Below are 21,657 nucleotides of genomic sequence, written 5' to 3' on the forward strand. Positions count from 1 at the left end.
GTGCTGGAAGCTGGGAGAAGAATAACTAATCACTTCTGAATTTAACTGTCAAATCCAAGAACCTAGTTACAGTAGGATTGTTCTGTTGGCAATGGAGAGAACTACAATTCTGGGGGGAAATTCAGATGTTAAACTTTCTACAAGGACTGTATTACAGCTGAACAGTGACGCTTCTAACTCAAGCATCTCAGGTAGCAGGAATTCCTGCTTCCTCAGTTCTTTTTACTCTGTTTCTGTAGAGAAACAATCACTTATCTTCTGTGATTCTTTTTCATTAATTTGCATCAACTTAAGAAAAGCAGTACAGAAGCACTAATAACTAGACTAGTAACCACAAATCACAGATCAGGAAAGAAACCTCAACACAAAACCATCACCATGTAGTTTATTTCAGATGTGGAAATTATACAATGTGAATATTGCTGTCCCATAGGAGAATACGCCAACATTTGAACTTTTGTTTCACACAGTGTATAAGCAATAGGACTGTGATCAGGAAAAGAAACTTAACAGTAATCCCACTCTCAGAAATCCTCTGGAGAACTTGCTGCTGAGAAACTCTATCCTGAAGGCTGCCAAAAGCTCTAATCAGCTAATATATCAAAGCTCTGATGTAGTCTGCCTACTCCCCCGATCTCAGCAAGACATAAAAATAATTCTCATGGGTCAAACTACAAACCTAAGAATAAGCGAGAAAATATGCATTACTACACTCTGCAAGACTGTGAGTGATCAAGATGATGGCGATCAAGACAATGCTTTGATGCTGCATCCAATACATTCTCACATACATTTCAGATTCTGTGTCTCTTGAATTTAGCATCGGCACAGAAAGCCAGAGGTAAATGGAGGCATGGTGCTTACTTCCGTGCTTTATGCCAGGCAGGGATGCTCACATTTTTTGCCTTTGTTGGGATTCAAACAGGGTAAACGGTTGCTATAACAAAGGAGCTAATTTTTTTCATGGGGTGAAATGGTAAACTAGGTTTTTAGAGTCGGGAGACATTTCTTCCTCTTCCCATTACCAGGCGTGAAAAGGTCACACAGTACCAGCCAAGGAATCACTATCAGCATCAGGCTTAAGGAGTGCATGTGACTGTTGCTGTACAGCTCCTTCTCACTGGTTTTACACAGTTTCTCAGATGTGGAGAGGGATTATACCCCTGATTACACTTTCATTTTCATAAGTCCCTCTGAGTTAACTTTATGAAAATACCATTATTCAGCTAACAGCAGAAAGAAACAAAATAGGACTACTCCCTGAAACATCACCTTTCTTTCTTTGTGTCTTGTGCAGAATGCATAACAATTTCAAACCTAAATGCCCAAGAGGGAACTAGCTTTCTTCTTAATGTGGAGTATATGATTAACCTCGGTTTTCCTGAAGCCATCAGAATACTGGAAGGCAGCCACTTCTGGAGCATTTGTACCCAAGTGCTTGAGGATCATCTCCCATCCAGAAAAAGTAACAGGTAACAGTCATAGGATGGTCTGTATGAATTCTTCAGTCTTCTTAGGCACTATAAACCCCCCCCAGAATTCAAGATAAGTGCAGATGCCCTTCTTTAAGAAAGCTGCTAATGCTAAGGGCTCTAATGGGGTTTTGTGCGCGTTGTTTTTTGTTCTTATTGTTGTTGTTTCGGGGATTTCGGTTTGTTTGTTTTTTACCAGTGGCAGAATTTCCCTGTCAGGTGTTTACATCGAGACAGCACCATTATCCCAAGTTGGATGCTGGTACTTGTACACAGGAAACATTACTTTCCTAAACAAGTAGCCAGCTCTACAACTTTCACTGGGGCTACTTTTAGAAAATATTATTGCTCACTTGAACTAAAGCAACCCTGGAATATCCTGTCTGAACATGTGGGATTGCAGGAGGCAATAGGTCAATAACCTTTGATGTATTTTACATAACAGATCAAATAGCTGTAAATTGTCCCTGAGGTGGCCAAGGTTAAGTTGGATAAGAGCAATGGCTGTGGTCATGCAGAGCTTCAAGACTCTGTTTCAAGTCCAGGCTTTTTGGAAGCCAGTGATAAAATACTGGAAAAAAAATGCAAAATGTTTCAGATAATTAGAACCATTTATTCAGTGGGAAAGAGCATAAACTGCATTTTCTTAAGGAAAAGCAAATGTAGAAAGACTACTACTAGCATGGTTGGACTCCAAAAGCACATCTTCCCTATTAAGGTTAGATGATTCCCATGTGGGTAGTAGACAAAAAGACTCTTGTTGGTCGTTTGCTATTTACGCTTATTTACTGCATATAATGAAGTGTGGCGTAAATGAAAATTAATTGGTATGCTGCAAAAGTTTTCTTAGTAGATATTTGGGTGGTCAAAGTCTTGTAGGGGGCTTGCAATAAAAGTTAATTCTGGGGCAACCTTTGCTTTGCATAATGAGAGCCTAAACGGCTGGAGGTCTATCTGAAATCTGGATGTAGCACTCCAGCAGCTTGAGGACCATCTGCAGTTACTTTCATTCATGTCTTCCTCTTAATCATCTTAAAGATTTAGCCAATATATCATCCAGTGGAAATGCTAAAATACCATGAGCCATAGATTCTGAATTAGCAATTCCTGCAACACATCAGTAATTTATATTTAGTTTATAGCAGCACTTTTAAAAGCATCTGTTTAGAAAGATGTCCAGTTTAGATTAAGACATAATGAGGCAGTCTGTTTAACTAATTTGAAAATTAGTTCAAATCTCTGTCCAAATACAAACGAAACTGAACATGAACACTTCCGGAGCACTGAGGAATTCAGTCACCTTCTTTATGCTGTTTCTCTTCCTCTACATGTGCTCATAACTAGAGACATCTCGGATGAAATCTAGATGTAAACTCTCTGGATCTGAATATCCTGTCTCAAATGGTACAAACCACAGTCTCAGATCCAAGCATCCAAGGCAAAAAAAAAAAAAAGAAAATTGGATCCCAGTGCAAATCCTGGGAAGCTCAAGGAGTTCTAAACCAGCTCATTGTGAGCCAGCAAAGGGTGATCTCAGACTTGAAGCTGAACTCTGACCCATATATGAGCTCTGGATTCCTGGGTTATTTGCACAAATCACTCCTTATAAAGCAAGTTTTTATCACATTTGGGTTAGAAAGGAGCATGCAGAATCCAAAACACAGCAGTCCCAGAGCAAGCACCAGGCATAACTGGCCCTGCAGGACACAGAACCTCTCATAGGCCAGTTATGGGAGGAGGCAGGACGGTCACTTTCCCACCCAGGAGCCATCTATATACATGTACCACTAAACTGACTGTGCACCTTCAAAACCGTGTAAACAGAAGAGTACTATATACCACTCAAATAACTAGACAAACAGTAGAGGTATTTATTTCAGAAGAAAGCCAAAAAATAACCTTTATATCCAGAGATCAAATGCGGTGGCATTCTTACATACTTCAATTATGGTTCTCACTTCTGACCTGACAAATTCAGATGAAAAATTTAAAGGCAAAAAAGGGATTTTGCCACAGCAAAAATTTTCAGTTCTCAAAATTATGTGTTTCAAAACCTACCTAGAAATTATTTTAATTGAAAAAAAATTGTTGAAAGTGTTTGAATAATAGTTAAGGTATCTTCTTTTAGTAGGTTTTGCTACAGCTTCCCTACTAACCCTCACTGGATTTTAGCAACTCACTGGTACGCCCACAGCCAGCACCTTCTGTCTATCTTGTAAGTTCAGCTCATTACCAGGCCTTATCACTTGGCCAAGATCATTTCTTTGAGGGTTCAGTCCTGCAAATTACTGATAGATACTCTGGCCCCAGCCTACAAAGTACTTGGGCAGACACTTGGCTTCAGTGAAACTGCTGATGGAGTTAGAGTTAAGACTTGAGTATTGTTTTGGATCAGGGCCAGAGTAGGTTTTTGGTTTCAGTATTAAGTCCTAAATCTCCCTGCAGAAGTGATTCAGTTCCTGTTCTTTTACTCATTGTTTTGTTTCTCTGAATTTCTTCATTTGCTTTTATCTTTTGGATGAAAACCAAGGCCTAAGGCCCGACTCACTCATACATTGCTGCTCTTTTACACAAGCATAATAACTTCAATGAAGTGTCTTAAATCTGAGAAAATGATTATATGGGTGAATGGATGTGTTTATGCACTGCTGGTTTCAGGCAGCTGGTCACTAGGGAAAAAAAGTCTTACTTTTTGTAGATCCTACTGTACAGTTGCATAAAATTATACAAAGTATAATTTTTCTCCCCTTTGTGATGAGGGATTAAAAAAACCCACAGGTTCTTTGGCAACAAGATAGGCACAGGCTCTTCCTGACAACAACCATAAACCAAGAGGGCTTGAAAAAAAAAAAAACAGGGCAAAGGAATTAAAGTCCATTAATATATTTCAGTAAGTTTTAGAGACCCACAAGGTTATGGGAGATGATAAACTTTTAGATGCAACAAGTCTTTCAAAAACATAAATTCACAATATTTCTGGCTAAATTCACTGGGTCAGAAATCTGTGGTATACTAGGGAATAAATTCTCATTCAAGTATGAGGTGTTGGAAAATTCTGTTTTCTATTACTCTAGTTGAATTCAAAACATGTCAGCCTTCACAGTGCTCTAGTCTTCAACTCACATGCATTCTTACCATGTTTCCTCAGATTAAAATTATCTGACACATATTTCTGAATAACATAATGTCCACAGGCTACTTACTCCATCTTGATGGGCAAAATCTGCTCTTTTCCTGCCTCCTCAAAAGGATGGAGAACAAGAGAAGGAGTCTCTTGATTTCCATGAAGTTTCTCTCCATAGCTCTGACAGCAACTCAGTCTGAACTTCACCATGTGGATTTGCAGCTCACAGCAATTTTTGCAGTTAAATTGAGCAGTAGAAAGTTATCACATCTCATTGCAAAGCTGGTCAAAACTTGTCTCAGACAGGCTGTGTAATAGAAAAACTGCATAAGAAGCAAAGCAAATCCTTTCAGAGTCAATCATGATTTAGGGAAAGTGCATCATCTGACAAAACCTCCATTCTTTATCAGCTGAACTACATCTTGCCTAATCTAACAAACAACAAAAGCAGTTCAAGTTAGCTTTAAGACAAAATGATCCTAAGCACACTGTTCCTACTTCCATCTCAGTAGAAGTGCTATAATTTTAGATATCTTGTATTTTTACTGTAAATACAAATTGCTTCTAATGTAGTAAATAATTCACTAATCCTGTTTTGCTTTAATGTGTTGGGCACTTAGCTGGTCTTTTTCAAAGGGTTACTACTTGACTATCCTACAAAAACCAAGTGGTTATTGTGCAAGTGCACAATATTTCTGTGAGAAAAGAATACTTCTGGTTGACGTCAATATAATTAAGGATTTTTACACTATCCTTCAAAAAAGAATCTGCTTTGGTGGAAGTTTATGATATTTATGACATATTAAGTCTTTGTAAACATTAATATAATCTTGTGCATATCACTCCTTCAGGGTGTATTTTAACAAAAACATATGCACTGACACAACCTCCAGCAAGAAAAGCAAGCTGAGCTGGCCACTGAATAGGTGTATTTTAAGAGTTAGTGAAATATGTCGAGAACATCTCATTGCAGATCAGTGGTACCCTGAATAATTCAGTCGTTTCCACTGTCAGCACAAGTCCCCAGTTTTAGGAACAAGGGGGCTACATTTATACTAATTTGTGGAAACATTAGAAGATACGCTTCATGTTGCTGCCAGGTGGCTCCCAGCTGCCTTTTTGTGGAAGTGAGGCAGACAGTGACTGCGGGTGCATGCTGGGGTCTCGCCTTGACTTGCATCAAAATACATCTGGACATGCATTTAGCCTGGAAACCTAAAAACTATTTCCAGGTTCCGGAGCCTGGGTGTAGCCTAATTTGAGCAGAAAGTAAAGAATGGATCCCTAAAGGTATTTAGAAGTGTTAATTTCTATTAGTGTTCTTTTAAGAACTATAACTAAATATCTGATTGTCCTCATGTCCCTTCCTACAGGTAAATGTTGCAGAACACTGCTGTGGCACCTTTACGAGTTGCAACTCCTTCAAAGAATGCTGCTGCCTTGCATAGCAACTGCAGTTCCCAAACTGGTTTAAATTGTCCCTCTGACATGGTTTAACCCCAGCTGGCAACTAAGTACCATGCAGCTGCTTGCTCGCTGCCAGCCCCCTCAGTGAGATGGTGAAGAGAATCAGAAAAAAGTAAAACCTGTGGGTTGAGATATGAACAGTTTATAATGGAAATAAAAGTAAAATATAATAACAACAACAATAGGAAAAAGAGGGAGAGGAGTAAAACCCAAGAAACCCAAATGATGCTCACCATTCACTGTCTGATACCCAGCCTGACCCAAGCAGTAATCAGTGGCTCCCATCCAACTTCCCTCAGATTATATACTGAGCATAATGTTGTATGGTATGGAATACCCCTTTGGCTAGTTTGGGTCAGGTATCCTGTCTCTGCTTTTCCCAGCTTCTTGTGCCCCTCCTCAAAGACAAAGAATGAGAGACTGAAAAGTCCCTGATCGGGGTAAGCGCTACTTAACAACAACTACTTAAAACATCAATGTGTTATCAGCATTGTTCTCATAGTAAATCTAAAATGAAGCACTGTACCAGCTACTAAGAAAAATATTAACACTATCCCAGCTGAAACTGGGGCACTCTGTTTAGAAAGTATTGTATTATTACAGCCTTCTGTACAGATTCAGATCAAACACCTATTTTGTGTGCTGTTTACATACATTATATAAAAAAAAAAAAGGCTAAAAGAACTTAGAATCATACAATAGTTAGGGTTGGAAAGGACCTTAAGATCATTTAGTTCCAACCCCCCTGCCATGGGCAGGGACACCTTAACGCTAAACCATATCACCCAAGGCTCTGTCCAACCTGGTCTTGAACACCGCCAGGGATGGAGCATTCACAACCTCCCTGGGAAAACCATTCCAGTGCCTCATCACCCTAACAGGAAAGAATTTCCTTCTTATATCCAATCTAAATTTCTCCTGTTTAAGATTTAACCCATTACCCCTTGTCCTATCACTACAGTCCCTAATGAAGAGTCCTTCCCCAGCATCCCTATAGCCCCCCTTCAGATACTGGAAGGCTGCTATGAGGTCTCCACGCAGCCTTCTCTTCTCCAGGCTGAACAGTCCCAACTTCCTCAGCCTGTCTTCACACGGGAAGTGCTCCAGTCCCCTGATCATCCTCATGGCCCTCCTCTGGACTTGTTCCAACAGTTCCATGTGCTTTTTATGCTGAGGACACCAGACCTGCACACAATACTCCAGGTGAGGTCTCACAAGAGCATAGTAGAGGGGCAGGATCACCTCCTTCGACCTGCTGGTCACGCTCCTTTTGATGCAGCCCAGGATACGGTTGGCTTTCTGGGCTGCGAGCGCACACTGAAGCCGGCTCATGTTCATTTTCTCATCAATGAACACCCCCAAGTCCTTCTCCACAGGGCTGCTCTGAATCTCTTCTCTGCCCAACCTGTAGCTGTGCCTGGGATTGCTCCGACCCAGGTGTAGGACCTTGCACTTGGCATGGTTAACTTGAACAAGATTAAATGCCAGAATTAATCTATCCAAAAGGTTACTTACTTCACCTTCACTGCATGTATACTCAAGTGATACATTTCTTAATTATATGATGCAAACCATTATTTCTCCTTTGGAACACAGCCTTTTCCACCAAGCCTCACCCTGAAGGACTTTGCCATTGTTGCAGATAATCCACCTAACCAGCACATTCCTCCCACCAACATGTTCCCAAAGCTATTAAGACTAATTAACGCTATAAGTAACTAGCAAAACATGCCTACTGGCAAAGATCACTGCTTCAGGGATAGATTTCATAGTCCCTGCAAAAGTGAGCTCTAACTCACTGGCACCACTAAAGAGCAGTACCGCTGCAAAATACCTAAATCAAGGTCAAAATTCAGCCCACCTGTCATCAAAGCCAGGCTGCCTGCATGCTCATACGCCCGCCCTTTCCTACATGAGCTGAGATGGTACAGTGGGACCCTCTCCCTTATTTCTGCCCCTTTTTATGAGCTGCACAAGGGATGGGGGAGGATGAGACTTACCGCTTTTGCAGGGGAAAATCTCCAGCAGGAACTCGTAGGCCCACGCAAGAGTCCCATAGTGAGAAAAACACCATGTACTCATGTTTGCAGTCATTAATATGAAGTAAAGAGAAGTTGGAAATCTGATGCACTATGAAGCCATACCACTAAAAGCTGTATGAGCTTTTGTTACTTGCCTTCAGAGAATCAATTTTCAGCACATTTCTGCAGTCTGTATATTCTCCTAATATTTGGAAAACATTGGACGTTTTACATTCTCAAAACTTTTAACACCGACATCCACGTCTCCAGAATAACTAAGGAGACAATGAATTAGGCCTCTTTCAACAATGGAGAGACAGACAACTTTGGACACATTTGTGTTTACCTGTTTTGAAGGATCAGTGACTAAAAGGAAGAGCATGTCCTTACAGAATACCTGGTAATTGTTTTTCCAACTGAAAGAAGAACTAGTATATTGCTAGAGAAACAAGGAGCTTTAAGTCCAGCATGACTAGACTAAACTTTTTAGCTGTGGGTGAATCTTGGAAAGCAAAGTTTTTATTTGATGCCTATATTGTATAATTTCTGTGAATTGAGAATACTCCAGGCCACTCAGCTTCTATTACAAATCTGCTCATGGGTTTAGCAATTTATAGTTTTCAAAGAGAAAGAGAAAAAAGAAAAAAACCCACCCTTTTATCCTAGGAAGCTACACTACAATTATTTTTATTATTTACTTCATTTATAGGCTACTGAGTATCTTATAGCCTATAATTAGCCACTAGTGGAAAGTCTTCCTATGCATAAACAATGTCAGCCTTATGGCAATTAGTGCTATCTTTAGATAATCTATGAAAAACGTTTTTCCTACTCATGCCAGAAAATGAGACCTCATTTTTAATGATACAATGATCATTATCATTACAATCAACTCATGTAAGCATACAATCAACAAAAAATAAATAACTGCATTGAGATACATAAAATTCAACTCAGACCACAGAGTACTAGAATAATTCAGGTTGGACGCCACCTCAGCAGGTCACCTAGCTCAGCCTTCTGCTAAAAGCAGGCTCAGCACCGAACACAGACCTGGCTGCCCACAGCATTCTTCAGCTGTGTTTTAAAAGTTTGCAAGGACAGAGTCCACAACCTCTCTGAGTAGCCTTTTCTAAGTCTGAATGTCCTCAGCTTAAACTTTTTCCCCCTTTATGTCAGCTGGAAACCCACAGCACCCATCCAAGTACTGACTTTTGGGATCTAACTCTGCTGAGCTCCAAGTTCAGACAAGCTCCAGAGTATTCAGGCGTATGTGACCACATAGGACGATGTTGAATAACTCATAAATTTGGTTGCCATCCTTACACTAGGATGTGCTAATGTCTATACTCTTCCAAATTTAGTATATGCATGCTAAAATAAGCCACAATCAAAGCAGTCACTTTACCTGCTCTGTAATCCCCTAATCTGTACCTGTATCACCTAACCATGGGCTAACAGACCATAGATATTGTGCCTTATTTAGTCCATGACAAAAAAAGAGGATAAAAATTATGATTCCTTTCTAAAACAATGAGTGCATAGGTGCATTCTACCACCCAATAGACTAGGTATCTAGAAATGAGAATATCCTTTCTGCATTTCAGTGATTGTTACAGTCATTGCAGAAAAACCTTAGATGTAGGACCTTGGATTTAATGGTGGTGCTTAAATGTGAATGTTGTCTGAGACCAAGTGCACCAAGCAGAAAGGCTTTTAGTAAATATAATTCAAACACAGTCACTGAAACCCTATTATAAACAAGCTTTTCCAACCCTTTTTTTCAGATATCCCCAATTCATTGCACTTGATTAACAAAGCTTTTCAGAGTTAGGTATTAAATCAGGCAGACAGGATCTGAAGATTCTTCACCCCACTTCCTTTTGGAAATGCTCGCTTAGCTACTGCTGTTGGCCTAAATAACAGAATGAAAGCATTTCTTGTAGTTTGGTTACAGAGCTCCAATGGTGTTCTGCTACAGTCTCAGCAGTTTGAGATGCAACACCAACAGATTACAAAGAAGCCATTAATGGTCTAGTCTTTTGTTTTTTCCTGCGTATTAAACGAAAACATCCAAAGAGCTTTGGTAAGACCCCTATCTCAAAAACTATTTCCTGTGCCAGGAGCCTTACACCACCCACAGTATGCAATGATCATTTTCCAATCAATTTGAGTTCATATGTAACAACCATTTGTGGTTGATGTAGCCATTAATAAACAGTTCTATAAGCCTGCATCCCTACATATTTTCTCCTTACATTGCACATGAGTGGAAAGACAGCTGGGGGAGTCATAAGTCTTAACAGGCAAAGGGATTAATTCCAAGAAATTAATTTTACACAGGGAGGCTAAACATCTTTGCTCCCTTTGAAAATAGTGATTAGGAGATGCTGCTCTTAAGAATTATATGACCCAGAAGTCAAGCTCTGCAGGTATTCTGAGTTACCTGGAGGACTCCTTCATTTTCCTCACTGGCAGCATACTGGCACTCAAACAGATGAGATCCTAAAATAAAAGCCCTCCAAAATCATGAATCCATATCCCCAGTTTTGGTTTAGGTTTACAGGGTAGAACTATTGCAATGATTCTTTCTTCTTTTTAGTTTGAGGTATACATTTTTTTAACATATTAAATTTTTTTCAAGCTGAATTATACATAGAAAGCAAGATTTAATGAACAAACACATTGCTAGGGTTAGTTTTCTCTCCAAATTTTTGATCACTTAATACAACCTTCCAATTTGTCATGTGAAAAATGAAAAAGATCAGGAACACTATTAAAAATGTACGATGAATGTTCAACACTTGGCACAAATCAAAGAAAGGAGAGATAAATTTGCACTCCATTAGGGAAATTTCTATGCATAACCACTGTTATCTTAAGAGCTCAGTGTATTTCTTCCATATAGTTGGTCTAACAGTGTTTTGATAGTTCAAAGCTGCATCTACGTGGCATTTCTCTAATTGTGATTCAGAAGTAGCTTGCAAGCAATTAGTTTCTTTCAATTTCTTGGTACTGTCAGTAACCAGTAACTTAATCGGGGTTTTAACACAGGAGAAGGGCTATGAAAAGTAGGTTGCTTTCTGTCTTGGAAGGCAAACATTTTCACATTGGACTATTTTCAGAGGTTATTTTTAGTTTGGCTGGGTAGTTAGAGTTTTGGTGCTTGCGAGAGTAATACAAATCAAGGAAGAAGGTGGCTTAATGATGCAGATGGCACAGGGCCATGGAATGCACATGCTGCCTGACTTAAAAAAGACATAAAAATGCATTCCTCTCACCATGGCACCCCCAGAAAACCTAAAAGGGAAAATATCTTTGTTTCATTCAGCCTAAGAATTCAAATCTCTAAATACAGACTGCTAGTTTGTGCCTTTCAAGAGGTGCCACCCTGAAACCCACGTTAAATAGCTGTGTGCATCTGGAGGCGGTTGTTTTACTGAAAGACTTGTAGTTGCCAGTGGGTTTAGTACTGAAGACAATAGTGGACCTCCTTAAAAAACAAGCTCTCTCTCCTATTCAGGCTCTAGAGAAAGAGCAATCAAGCTCTTTATGTAGCTGCAGGTGATGATGGTCACTACCTCAGTCTTATAACAAAGCCAGGCAGATCTTAGTTCACAGTTACAGTGGTTAGGCTGTCTTTTTATTTATTCTTATTGTAAAAGCCAGAGGAAGACAAAGCCAGAAGCTGAGACAAAGTGACAGTTTCATGTGTGAGAAGGTCTTCAGGAATGACACATATGAAGCTTTTCAGAAGGTGTCTATGTGGTCCTGAAAAGAAACAATTGTCAGTAGACCAAAACTGTATGCAAGGTTGTTCCATAAATATATGTATTTTTTTATATGTTTCTCATCTTCTGTGATAACAAGAATGACAGTCACAGAGCTGCCTGGTAAGGCACATATGTAGAATATGAATGCCAGGTTTTGAACTCCTGGAGAAAAGTCCTGTGGGGCAGTCACTTCTTGAGAAATATACTTTATAGAGATGGATCTGCAGAACAAAACCTTCAAGACTTTATCTGGAAATAGGACTTATTTGACCAATAGAAAATGGCTCTGTTTGAACTACTCAACTAAAATCACTTTACAATTAGTGGGGGAGAAAAAAAAAAAGGAAGAAAAAGAATTCACTAGACTCAATGTATCTCACCAAAATAGTCATTTTGACTATAAAAAGATGCCTGTGACCAACCTCCAGCTATATTATATGAGAAGGGCTGCTGGAAGTAGATTATTGTAGTAAGTTGTTAGGTTGTATTGAAACACTGGAGCCTCCAAGATGCCTTTAGAGAAGGAGATGATGAACTGCCTGTTAGAGGTAACTCTGTGTACTGCAGAAAGTTAGATCAGTAGCTTAGACTTGATGTATATTAGATGGCTAAAGGTAAATGAAATAATCTTCCCACCCATAGCTGTTTTTAAGAGGATACCATTAATAGAATGGAGACAATAGCTGTAGACACTGTCCACAGCTAGGGATACTTTTTCCCACTTTCCAGTAATAGACTTGCTGCATATGATCATGCTGTATTCAGGCTGTGTCTCAGCCTGTTGTCAGAATCATGAGAGGTTACAATAAACAGTAATCTGCAATTTTAAAACCAACAGAAAACTTGCTCCAATGCACTTATATGGCTAAGAGTAAATGCAGAGCACTGTGAACATGTAGACATCACATGGAAGGGGGATGGTATGAGCTACCTCAATTTGACTGCTTGCTCCCTTGAAAACACCTAATATGGAACTACTATTTACAAAATACTGGATCATGGTTCTCTGAACATCAAACTGGTATGAGATACATCAGCATCCACTAATTAAATCACTCAGAAGATGAATACTAATTCAATTAACAGTGATTTTAGACAAGAGTGGTGTTTTCAAAAGCAAAACAATTCTGGGTGCCTGATTTTTAGAAAATGTGCTTATGAATTCTTCAGAAATATCATGACCTCTTAAAGAGTTCCCAAACAGACACTGAAAAATTTGGAACAACTATCTTCTAACATTTTTTACCAAAACTTTTAGGTAAGAAAATTATGAACTCTATGTTAGTACTAATATTTACAAGCATTTATGCTATGTTTGTCAAAGTTACTTTACTGGAAAAAGACACACCACCATTCACTGATTTGTGCATGATACTTCCAAATCCTCTGACATCTCCTTGTTTTGTTTCAAGGACAGCAATGAGTTGTTGTTTTGGTGTTTCAGCCTAGATATGGAACACGATGGAAAAATCGTTAATCTTTCTTTCCTTGCTACAAGGACTCCAGATTACCTCTGCTCTTAAACAGATGTAAACAGAAATCATCTTGACTGTGGGAAAAGCACTGGTCTTTGTATTTAAGAACCTCAGTTTAGAATAACTTTAACCAACACCAGCCAAACTGTTGTGAAATTCTTATAACTAATCTATTTCACTTGACGTATTCTTCCTCAGTGCCCATTTGCTTTGTGCTTGTACGCATTAAATGACTGAACTACAATCTTGTGCAATGTTAGAGAAAATGTGCAATTTCATTCTTGAGGCAGAAGACTTGAGTAACAAATGAAAAAAACAATGTGCCACTGTACAGAATGTTCTTTAAACATGCAGGGATATTGCAGCTACATTCATTGCTCTAAATTATGAGTTTCCTGTAGGTATTCTTTTTCCTGGATAGAGCCAAAACAAAATGAAATTAAACTAATTTTAAGTATTAGCTTTAAGTATTTCAAAATGTGACATTTATTATTTTAATCTTTTGTCTGACTCAAGCTCAAAACATGCAATGAAGTTTTTAAAGACATTATTATTATACCATACTAATAAAGGGGATAGTGCAGGTATTAGTGGATTGTGTTCCTTAAGGAGTACTCTTAATTGTATTCCTGCTATTCCACTATCAGTGGATACTGGAATAATGAGCAGCTTAAATAAGCTAGCTACTGCTTGGTTAGTAAATCTCCGTAATAATGTTACACTGTTTTCCATGGGATTTATGTTTATATGAAAACAGGAAGCCTAAGTAAAGAACTAATCTTAGGTATTTCTTTCCTCTTTTAATTGCTGCTGTTTTACTAAATCCTTTGAGCTTTGCCTATAGGTGAACAGGGAGTCTGTGGAAATCTAATGTGTGCTTAAAAGATTTCTGAAATTCTGGCATTACTAGTTGCTTTTTAAAATACGTTCTTTCAGGATTTCTCTGCTGGACAGGGTGATGTGCTGAGAAATTTGGGTTTACAACAAGCATCGGCTTGATAACATTGCCCTCTATTTTCTTGGAGGGTATTTCTGATGGCTCTCATTCTGTCCTAATAAAATTTTATATTGGTTTGATAATCACTCATTTACAAATGGTGCCTAAAGATCTTTGTTGCTGACTGAAGCTTAGTTCACAAAAATTTTGACAAGAAATATGATAACAATAATCAGTATACAAAAGCTAGACTGATTAGCAATAATGATTTCCAGACATGGAGAGATTATCTACTAGCACCATCACCTCATGTCCTGCAACCACAGTGCAGCACAGAAATACTCAGCATCTGAGCTCCAACTAGCTCCCTTAACACTGAAAGACCTTATTTCCTTCACCAGCCGTGCAGTCTGAGGCTGCTTGAATTCCTTCATTGCCTTATACATAAATCAAACTCACAGCACTGTACCCTGCCCAAAAATACCATACTGCTTTGAGGAAGAGTGCTATCATTTTATCACCCAGTGTTTTCCTAAAAGGGAGTAAATATTCTTTGTGGCAGGGATTGCCACATTTTTTTTCATCCTAGACACAGGGCTGCAGGATTAGCCCTTTCAGCTGCGTCTATTTCTTCTCTCTGACAGCATTGCGTACCCCATCCTGCCACCTGGCTGTGCCCACTATTCCCACAGTACTTTGCTGTACATGTTATCAGGCCATTTTAGAAAGGACACAGGTTGATGTGTCTGCTATTTTCCATAGTCACATTCCCACAAAGCAGCATATTGTCAACTACTGCAAGGCCAGGCAGACATGGTCTATGCTAAGGAATATGCCACAGTCAAGACTTCCCTTGCAGTGTAACCATGACCTTTTCTAAACCCTATCCCTGAGAATGGACTTTCATCTGAAGGGCTTAGATAGGAAGCAAGTCTGGTTTTCATCATGCATGGATAAAGGTTCCTCTCTGAAAACCACTATAAATTACCTCTCTCCTTGATACAAGTACAGAACTGTTTTATACAACATGAAACAGCCCCAGTGATAGAAATGGGGTAATATATAATATAATGAATATATCACACTTAAACATGTACTGTGGTCACCAGACACTCTCCTTGGAAGGGCATTCCCTGCTAAAGCCACTGGTTGGCTTCAGAATGGAAGATGAAAATGTGGCTTCCTGCCTTTCTGGGCATGCCATGACAAATGGCATTACAGTGTGCTGAAAGCAGATGTACCTCAGTCTCACCTCTGTGAACAGGCCTGTATTTGTTACATCCTATGTCTAGACATCCTCCTAAGTCCTAGCAGTCATTCAGTTTCTTGAAGATATCAACAACGGCAGCAATTTCCCCTTCCCATTCTCTTGATTAAACAGAGGGAAGGAGGTAGAAAGAAGATGAGAGACATAAAACTCCAGATGTTGTCAACACCAATATCTAGTTCCACCAGAGAATTTGAACACTGAAGCAATGATGAATTACAGTGGGGTCCCTATGGCAATCCGGATTGCAATTATAATACCATTGAGAAAGAATAAGGGCTAGCATTCATTAAAATGATTAGCAAACAAATTTATGACAATTTCCACTGGTCCTTTCAAAGAACATGAATACATCTGTAAGAAATTAGGATGACACATCAGTGTAACTCATTCATTAGTAAAGTCTGGTATTGCACATTTGTTGCAAAATTTGTTGCAACTGTTACCAGGTTTTTTTTTTCAATTCTATAACTGTACTTTATTAGAACCATAACACAAATATCTCTAGATATTTGTATAGAGGAGTACTAGTTAGTCTGCAGACTATTATGTAGGTGATTTAGTTATCAATCCAAACTTACTTTGGAGTAGAAACAGAACCTCTTCAGTTTTAAAGCAAGTAGGTATTTAACCATTATGAGAGAGTTACAGCCACCCTGCCTTCTTTTAGGGTTATAGGGCGATTAATTTTACATTAACAAAAACCTATTAAAGGATCTCTGTGATCTGTGTAAGTGTGGAGGGAGAAATAAGAATACCAGAAAAGCAAACCCAGTAGTAACATACCAAACAGAGATGGAGTCAGTGCAGTCACTGCTGTCTTCCTGTAAGTGTGGAGTCACAGCTTGACCATTTTTAAAAGCAGACTGTCAGGACACAACCTAATAAATGGCACAGGTGAGAAGAAACACAAATTAGCAGAATTTATTCATTTTAACTTAGGCAATACGAAGAGTATCCATTAGCCATGAGTAATAAAACATGAGTTTATGCTTTGCTAGTCTACTTAGCAATTGTTCTTACTGAATTGTGCTTCTCCGCTTTGCACATATAGCGCTATTAAATATACCTGATAAAAATCTTGCTAATGCAAGAAACCAAAGCTGTGTATTTACATGTCTCTGTGCAAATGCACCAAATGCTGACCGAGACAGAAGGCCTGCTTTAGTTCATAGCACAGAGGCATTTGCATGTGTGAGATCCACCAGATGCTGTGAAAAGCATCCCATGTCCATCTCCACTGCCCTGTTTTGGCACCTTGTGAAGCCAAATGGAACAAAATGTTGAAGCAGGCAACTGCAGGCAACTCCACAGCCCACCTTCAAGTGATACGAATAATGGGGAAGCTGTAGCTTCTTTAGCCACTCTGTTAAGACTGTCCATGTAAGGTTCAACACAAACAGATATTTGCAGGATTGTGGTCTTATTTACTACATTAGAAATAAATGCTTCTTAAGTAACAAAGCCTGCATCTCAAAAATATGTATTTGATTTGTTTTCTATACAGTGAGGAAAAAGTTGAGAGAAACAGAAGTTATAAACCCTTAGCATACACTCAAGAAAACCCATTGTTATAAACTCAGTGTTTCATGAGCAATGGGAGAAAATATGAGAAAATGCACTATTAATTTAAAACAGCAATACTTCATATTGAATACAAACCAAAATAACAGCAAAGTTCCTCCATAATTTAATGACAAAGTTGCAAATTTTTTTACGGCACTAGATTAGCATAACTGAACAGATTTATGTACATTGCTGAGAGCCAACACAAAAACATTTGGAAAATATTCTGTGAAAATGAAGAAAACAATCCTAACGTTTCCCTGTGAACCTTTAGTAATAGCTACAAATATTTGTGTTAACATTTTATTTATTTGGTATTTTTTCTACTTGTTATTAAATATCATCTTGGGAGATGTGCTGGAAGGAAGGGTGAAAAAGTAAACCAAGTCACTGCTGGGTTGCTGTTTAAGGCAAGGATCCAGCTCTGACCAAGTGTGCTCTGCTCTACAGCAATACTTGCTGCTGCTCTTCTGCAGCATCAGCAAAGACAGTAGTAATGAGCTCAATAAGCCCTTCCTTACTGTAGGAATTGTACAAGAGGAATCTGTTTCCTCTCCAAGTCATGATCTGCTCTACAGTTTTTAGACACTTGGACCCAGTTTACCCAAAGGTGTTCAGAAGATGAAATGACACTCCTTTCCAAAGGATTCAGAGGCTCTTAAGTGACCTTCTGAAATCAGGTTTCTGTCCTCTTGCCCTCTCTCATGAGTCTTATCAACCCCCATGCCTGAATGTTGTTCTGGAAGCTGTTGAAACTTGCAAAATCTCATGGGATTTCCAGCTTGTGGGGAAGAAGGAAATCCACATCTTCAGCATTCCTTTCCTGTCCATATGTCTTCTTCATGTGTTAGCTGTCAGGCCTGCAGTGTCACACCGGTCCTCTCTCCCACCTTTGAGGAAGCAAATGCCATTGGCTTGCACAACAGAAACACCTCCAGAAAATACACCATAAGCATACAGAGTGAAAATGTTAAGCCAGTAGTAAGGGTTTGATGATAAACAGGTAGCATCTCCAACCTGACAGCCCATCTGGGATCAGATCCCATGTACCTTCAGTTTTGCATCTCTATTCCCAAATTTTTAGAAGATGGAAGGCAGTTAGTAACATGATGATCTTCATAGGGAAATACCTTGATCTCAGAAGCCCACGAGCACATTTTAGGATCAGCACAAGCGGCAAAACCACTGAGAGAATGTGACATCAGCTCCAAATACCAACAAACCACAGCTTGTGACAAAGCAAGGTAGTCCTTGGTCTACAGGACTAAAACTTAACACCTTCAAAACCCATTTTACATAGGAAAGAAAACCCAAACTCATCAACATTATGTATGAGAAGTACAGCAAGTAGACAGAGAGCAAATGACAAATGAAGCAGTCCTGGACCAGGGTCTGAACCATCTGAACCATCTGAAATCTTTGCCTGTGTTCATGATCAGTGTTTACTAAGTTCGTATGCCCTGGCACCAGTAAGAGACTTCAGCAGAAACTGACTGCACAGTCACTAGGTTTTTTAATGTTTCATACGTTATCTGCTGCTTTGGAAAAGCCAGTTACTGTATTTAATTTGACAGCCCCATGCAGAGTGAGTTCCACAGACACAAAACAAACGTCAGGCCTTGAGACTAACACACATTTCCCCAGATGCAAAAAAGACGCTCACCAGTTGCTCTCTTAGGGAGATGGAAAAAACTAATCCCTCTAAATTATGTAAACCAGAGATTGAAGGCTTAAGGCCTCAGCATTACTTTTAACAAGTAAAGCATCAACCACACTACTGCTTTCACATCTGCCTTCTAATATTTTTATCCTTTGAATGATGTGCAGTACAACTATTTTAAGATCTGCTCCAGAGTGCCCGCAGCTGGCACAGTGTGGAGGGAATGATTGGTAGGCGCTCATCTGTCCACAGGACTGCCACCCTACCCCCTGAATGGTTATTGTGCTCTTGTAAAGAGACTTGGATTATGGAAGATCCTTTCTGATCCAACCGTTATTTAATTTTGCATTGAGAAAGACAGTGAGGGGAGAGCTTTTTCTTTTACTCATCTTGTATCTCATTCAGATCTGGGCTGGAAGAGAAACAGAGGAAGAACAACCAGTGAACTTCAAGTGCTTTCCAGCTCTGATTCACATCTGTTGCTAATGTATCTTTACATTGCTGGGTAGTTTAATAAACACGGAACAAAGAGTTGTCTGGTGAATTCTGTCCCAACATTTCAGAACTTGATCCCTGGTTGTGACACTAGCCTCTTGGAGGGCATGATGTAATTACACAGTTCGCTTTCCCCATTTGCAGATTGAAATAACAATGCTTTCCTTCACCATAAGCCATGATAGCATGCAGGGAGGAAGAGTGCTGTGTAAAAGGTTGGTGCTACTGGAAAGCGGTTTGATGAGGCACAAACCTTGCTTTCTGGTAGGCTTGTCAGGACGGGGAGATACTTGCTGGCTCCGCGGAGAGTTACACAGGGTGCTACTGCTGAGCAGCACCAAGCAAGTAAGAGGGAGGGAAAGTGAGTGCTTGAGACGTGGAAAGTGGAGCAAACTTGGCCGGGCCGGCTAGCCAGGGCTCAGTCAAACTTCAAGCGTGGGAACAGCAGCCGTTGACCCACATAATTAAAGGCTGCGTTACCGTCAAACACGCCGAATGACAGGGCTGCGCTCGCTGCCCGCGCAGACCGTGCCGGGCACCGGGTGACTCTGGCAGAGGTCTACAGCGATGGGCCGGCTCCACCACGCCCGCCCCTCCCCGTCCCGCCTGGCCCAGCGCAGCTGGGACCCGCACGCCAGCGACGCCCCGTGCTGAGCCCGGCGGCCCGCAGGGGGCGCCGCAGTGCCGCGCGGCGGCGAGGGGCGCTGCGGGTGCGGGGGGGCGGAGGGAGCCGGGCGGCCTCTCCGCATTGTGCGGCCGCGCCGCTGCCAGGAGCTCGTGTGCGCCTGGGGACGGGCCGCGCCTCCACCGCCGAGCGTGGCGCCTCCGCGCTGCTGGCTGCGCGCAAGGAGGTGAGAGCGTGGGTGCTGTGCGCGGGTGCGGCGAGGAGCGTGAGTGGGAAAATGCGGTGCGGGGGGCACGGTGTCCCGTGCGCTCGGGGCCGGGCGTGCCGCGGAGCGATGGTGCCCGGAGCAGCGGGGGCTACCCTGCGCCGGGCGGGCGGCACCTGCCGGGGAGTAGAGGCCCCCCGAAGTTACGGGATGGGCGGTGATGAATGCGTATCCACATAGACTTACTTGTAGAGGGTACCAACCGGCGAGGGGCGGGCAGGGTACCGGCAGGAGACCGGCAGCTTTCGTGGGAGGGGAACGCTGGTGCTCCCTCCCATCCACCTACCCCGCTAGGTGATACAGCTGCACCTCCGGACGCGCTCTGCGTTTCCAACTGTTCGTGCAAAGTGAGCGCGGTCTGGTACTTACAGTTAGGCAAAATCAGGACCATGAAGACATCAGAGGTGTATTGGGACCCTCCTCTATGTAAGATGTCTTTACTCTTTGCAAGTTTGTTGGTTTTTTGTTTTGTGGTTTTTGGTTGGTTTTTTTTTTGTTTTTTTTTTTTTTAAGTAGGCAAAAGCTTTAAGCTTTTATCTCAAGAAATACTTGAAATGCATTTTGGTGTAGAGTGGGTAATCTTAACACAGAGAGCTTCCTACGGCACTGTTAGAATTTACGTCTGAAGAGGACAACAGCAGACCTTCATTGCAGGTTGTATTCAAAAGTAGAGTTCTGCCTTGTTTTAAAGGGAGAATAAATTTTTGATGTTTTAGTCAGGGCTGAAGTATCAGCACTGTCATCACAGTTGTGATTTTTTCACCCAAGTCCTTAAAGCATTCTACAATGACAAGTACTGTTATATATTTTTACTGTCCAGGTTAGAGAAATCAAGGATATGAAGTGTCAGATGACTTGCTCAAGGTCATGCAGCAAAACTATGAATATAGATAATTCCATGTGGTCCATTAAAAGTGTATTACCAGAAATTCCGGCATCCTTTTTCTAACCCCACGCTTTGCCAAATGTTTGTGTATGAGCTGAGGCAGCTTAAACAAGGAGCAGTAAAGAACATCTGGGTACAGATTTGTTTAGCAGGATGAGTAAGGTATAAGTGCTTAGAGGTTTTTTTCTGCAACTGCAGCTGAGTAACTGAAACCTTTCTGGACAAGGAGGGCTTGAGGAAAGATCATCTATCTGCAGGCACTATTAGTGAGTGCTCACGGCTTTTAAAGACATTCAACAAAAGCTAATTCGTTGGAGTTGAGGCAAATACAGTAAATATCAGCAATTGCTGCTGAAAGAGAAAGAACAAGTAAAGAACCTTGGGAGGCAGATACTTCAGACTGTTAAGTACCTTTTTCAGAATTACAGTGCCAGTGGGAAACAGACAGCAAGCGCTTGAAAGCTGAAGGTGGGTTTTGCATGAACAGTGCCAAATGTGTCAGTGGTGTTACAGCAACATTTAAAGCGGGAATGTAGCATCACTTATCGTGACTGTTTAAAAAGGATGTGTGTGTGAGGGAGAGCCTGGCTCCTTGCAGCTCTATCCTCGTGGTGTTCTTCTTCA

At 40.7% G+C, this 21,657-nt stretch overlaps 1 protein-coding gene and 1 long non-coding RNA gene across 4 annotated transcripts in view; one reads left to right on the forward strand and one right to left on the reverse strand.

The window, feature by feature from the left end:
* Nucleotides 1-1,987: 1,987 nt before the first annotated feature.
* On the reverse strand, nucleotides 1,988-21,647 carry LOC130609223 (uncharacterized). Of its 2 annotated transcripts, none has more exons than XR_008974737.1 (4): nucleotides 21,445-21,647; nucleotides 16,323-16,417; nucleotides 4,676-4,903; nucleotides 1,988-3,169 (listed from the first exon to the last, which is right to left on the reverse strand). It is a non-coding gene; the product is annotated as an uncharacterized LOC130609223 (long non-coding RNA). The 2 variants fall into 2 exon arrangements; XR_008974736.1 differs by having other exon boundaries at nucleotides 4,676-4,919.
* The window catches only part of RERG (RAS like estrogen regulated growth inhibitor), a 108,355-nt gene continuing 106,655 nt past the window's right edge, over nucleotides 19,958-21,657 (forward strand). The window contains exon 1 of one of the 2 annotated variants that reach the window (XM_057427957.1): nucleotides 19,958-20,108. The gene's annotated coding sequence lies outside the window, so the exon portion shown is untranslated. The remainder of the gene's footprint in view (nucleotides 20,109-21,657) is intronic. The other variant, XM_057427958.1, reaches the window with a different exon arrangement.

The sequence above is a fragment of the Pezoporus wallicus genome, unplaced genomic scaffold (genome assembly GCF_028554395.1).
Source record: "Pezoporus wallicus isolate ANWC-B61680 ecotype Strahan unplaced genomic scaffold, APGP_CSIRO_Pwel_v1 contig_2908, whole genome shotgun sequence".
NCBI lineage: Eukaryota > Metazoa > Chordata > Aves > Psittaciformes > Psittacidae > Pezoporus > Pezoporus wallicus.